Here is a 4,367-nt window from a genome sequence, read left to right on the forward strand (position 1 = left end):
TATACCGATATGACCTAAACGGCAGTGCCACAAATAAGTTGCACTATCATTATCAACTTTACATCTTTTGGCTTCAATATTATGAACATGTGTATCATCACGATCGAGATTCAACAAAAATAGACCACTCAGCAAGGGTGCATGACCATAAAAGATATGACTCATATGAATAGAACAACCATTATTCTCTGATTTAAATAATAAACGTCTCACATCAAACAAGATCCAGATATAATGTTCATGCTCAATGCTGGCACCAAATAACAATTATTTAGGTCTAAAACTAATCCCGAAGGTAGATGTAGAGGTAGCATGACGACGGCGATCACATCGACCTTGGAACCATTTCCCACGTGCATCGTCACCTCGTCCTTAGCCAATCTTTGTTTAATCGGTAGCCCCTGTTTCAAGTTTCAAATATGAGCAACAGACCCAGTATCAAATACCCAGGCGCTACTACGAGCATTAGTAAGGTACACATCAATAACATGTATATCAAATATACATTTCACTTTGCCATCCTTCTTATCCGCCAAATACTTGGGGTAGTTCCGCTTCCAATGACCAGTCCCTTTGCAGTAGAAGCACTCAGTTTCACGCTTAGGTCCAGACTTGGGTTTCTTCTCCTGAGCAGCAACTTTCTTGCCATTCTTCTTGAAGTTCCCCTTCTTTCCTTTGCCCTTTTTCTTGAAACTAGTGGTCTTGTTGACCATCAACACTTGATGCTCCTTTTTGATTTCTACCTCCGCAGCCTTTAGCATTGCGAAGAGCTCGGGAATTGTCTTGTTCATCCCTTGCATATTATAGTTCATTACGAAGCCTTTATACCTTGGTGGCAGTGATTGAAGAACTCTGTCAATGACACTATCATCAGGAAGATTAACTCCCAGCTGAGTCAAGTGGTTATGGTACCCAGATATTCTGAGTATGTGTTCACTGACATAACTATTCTCCTCCATTTTGCAGCTATAGAACTTGTTGGAGACTTCATATCTCTCAACTCGGGCATTTGCTTGAAATATTAACTTCAACTCTTGGAACATCTCATATGCTCCATGACGTTCAAAACGTCTTTGAAGTCCCGATTCTAAGCCATAAAGCATGGCACACTGACCTATCGAGTAGTCATCAATACGCGTCTGGCAGGCATTCACAATGTCTGCAGTTGGTGGCACAGGTGGTACACCTAACGGTGCTTCCAGGACGTAATTCTTGTGTGCAACAATGATGATAATCCTCAAGTTACGGACCCAGTCCGTGTAGTTGCTGCCATCATCTTTCAACTTAGCTTTCTATAGGAACGCATTAAAATTCGAAGGAACGGTAGCACGGGCCATTGATCTACAATAACATAGACATGCAAAATAACTATCAGGACTAAGTTCATGATAAATTAAAGTTCAATTAATCATATTACTTAAGAACTCCCACTTAGATAGACATCCCTCTAGTCATCTAAATGATCACGTGATCCAAATCAACTAAACCATGTCCGATCATCACATGAGATGGAGTAGCTTTCAATGGTGAACATAACTATGTTGATCATATCTACTATATGATTCACGTTCGACCTTTTGGTCTCAGTGTTCCGAGGCCATATCTGCATATGCTAGGCTCGTCAAGTTTAACCCGAGTATTCTGCGTGTGCAAAACTGGCTTGCAGCCGTTGTATGTGAACGTAGAGCTTATCACACCCGATCATCACGTGGTGTCTCGGTACGACGAACTGTAACAACGGTGCATACTCAGGGAGAACACTTATACCTTGAAATTTAGTAAGGGACCATCTTATAATGCTACCGCCGTACTAAGCAAAATAAGATGCATAGAAGATAAACATCACATGCAATCAAAATATGTGACATGATATGGCCATCATCATCTTGTGCTCATGATCTCCATCACTGAAGCATCATCATGATCTCCATCGTCACCGGCGCGACACCTTGATCTCCATCGTAGCATCGTTGTCGTCTCACCAACTATTGCTTCTACGACTATCGCTACCGCTTAGTGATAAAGTAAAACAATTACATGGCGATTGCATTGCATACAATAAAGCGACAACCATATGGCTCCTGCCAGTTGCCGATAACTCTGTTACAAAACATGATCATATCATACAACAAATTATATCACATCATGTCTTGACCATATCACATCACAGCAAGCCCTACAAAAACAAGTTAGACTTCCTCTACTTTGTTGTTGCAAGTTTTACGTGGCTGCTATGAGCTTCTAGCAAGAACCGTTCTTACCTACGCATCAAAACCACGACGATTTTTTGTCAAGTGTGCTGTTTTAACCTTCAACAAGGACCGGGCGTAGTCAAACTCGATTCAACTAAAGTTGGAGAAACAGACACCCGCTAGCCACCTGTGTGCGAAGCACGTCGGTAGAACCAGTCTCATGAATGCGGTCATGTAATGTCGGTCTGGGCCGCTTCATCCAACAATACCACCGAATCAAAGTAAGACATTGCTGGTAAGTAGTATGACTACTATCGCCCTCAACTCTTTGTGTTCTACTCATGCATATAACATCTATGCATAGACCTGGCTCGGATGCCACGTTGGGTTAAGCAGTGATTTCAAAAAAAATCTTATGATCACGCAAGATCTATCTAGGAGATGCATATCAACGAGAGGGGAGAGTGTGTCCACGTACCCTCATAGACCGAAAGCGGAAGCGTTTAGTAACACGGTTGATGTAGTCGAACGTCTTCGCGATCCAACCGATCCAAGTACCGAACGTAAGCCACCTCCACGTTCAGCACACGTTCAGCTCGATGACGTCCCTCGTGCTCTTGATCTAGTTGAGGACAAGTGTGAGTTCCGTTAGCACGACGGCGTGGCGATGGTGATGATGATGTTACCGGCACAGGGCTTCGCCTAAGCACTACGATGGTATGATCGAGGTGTGTAACTATGGAGGGGGGCATCGCACACGGTTAAGAGAAACTTGTGTGTTCTAGGGTGCCCCCCTGCCCCGTATATAAAGGAGGGAGGGTGAAGCCGGCCGGCCCTAGGGGCGCGCCCAAGGAGAGGGAGTCCTACTAGGATTCCTCCATAAGGAAGAGAGGGGGAAGGAAGGAGAGGGAGATGGAGTAGGAAAGGGGGCACCGCCCCCCCCCCCCCCACTCCCCCTTCTCTTGTCCAATTCGGACTGCTAAGGGGGGGGCGGCCTGCCCTGGCGGCCCTCCTCTCTCTCCAATAAGGCCCATGGTGGCCCATTAGTTCCCCCGGGGGGTTCCGATAACCCCTCCCGCACTCCGTTTTTACCCGAAACTATCTGGAACACTTCCGGTGTCCGAATAACATGGTCCAATATATCAATCTTTATGTCTCGACCATTTCACGACTCCTTGTCACGTCCGTGATCTCATTCGGGACTCCGAACAAACTTCGGTCATCAAACAGATAACTCATAATACAAATCGTCATCGAACGTTAAGCGTGCGGACCCTACGGGTTTGAGAACTATGTAGACATGACCGAGACACATCTCCGGTCAATAACCAATAGCGGAACCTGGATGCTCATATTGGCTCCTACATATTCTACGAAGATCTTTATCGGTCAAACCGCATAACAACATACGTTGTTCCCTTTGTCATCGGTATGTTACTTGCCCGAGATTCAATCGTCAGTATCATCATACCTAGTTCAATCTCGTTACTGGCAAGTCCCTTTACTCGTTCCGTAATACTTCATCCTGCAACTAACTCATTAGTCACATTGCTTGCAAGGCTTATAATGATGAGCATTACCGAGAGGGCCCAGAGATACCTCTCCGAAACACAGAGTGACAAATCCTAATCTCGATCTATGCCAACCCAACAAATACCTTCGGAGACACCTGCAGAGCATCTTTATGATCACCCATTTATGTTGTGACGTTTGATAGCACACAAAGTGTTCCTCCGGTATTCGGGAGTTGCATAATCTCATAGTTTGAGGAACATGTATAAGTCATGAAGAAAGCAGTAGCAATGAAACTGTAATGATCATAATGCTAAGCTAACGAATGGGTCTTGTCCATCACATCATTCTTCTAATGATGTGATCCCATTCATCAAATGACGACACATGTCTATGGTTAGGAAACATAACCATCTTTGACAAACGAGCTAGTCAAGTAGAGGCATACTAGGGACACTAATGTTTTGTCTATGTATTCACACATGTACTAAGTTTCCGGTTAATACAATTCTAGCATGAATAATAAACATTTATCATGAAATAAGGAAATAAATAATAACTTTATTATTGCCTCTAGGGCGTATTTCCTTCACTTCAATATGCAAGGGATGGAGAAGTCCATTCCTGAGTTATATTTGATGCTGAAATCAGCGGAGGTGGAGA

The sequence above is a fragment of the Aegilops tauschii genome, chromosome 1, assembly GCF_002575655.3.
Source record: "Aegilops tauschii subsp. strangulata cultivar AL8/78 chromosome 1, Aet v6.0, whole genome shotgun sequence".
Lineage (NCBI taxonomy): Eukaryota > Viridiplantae > Streptophyta > Magnoliopsida > Poales > Poaceae > Aegilops > Aegilops tauschii.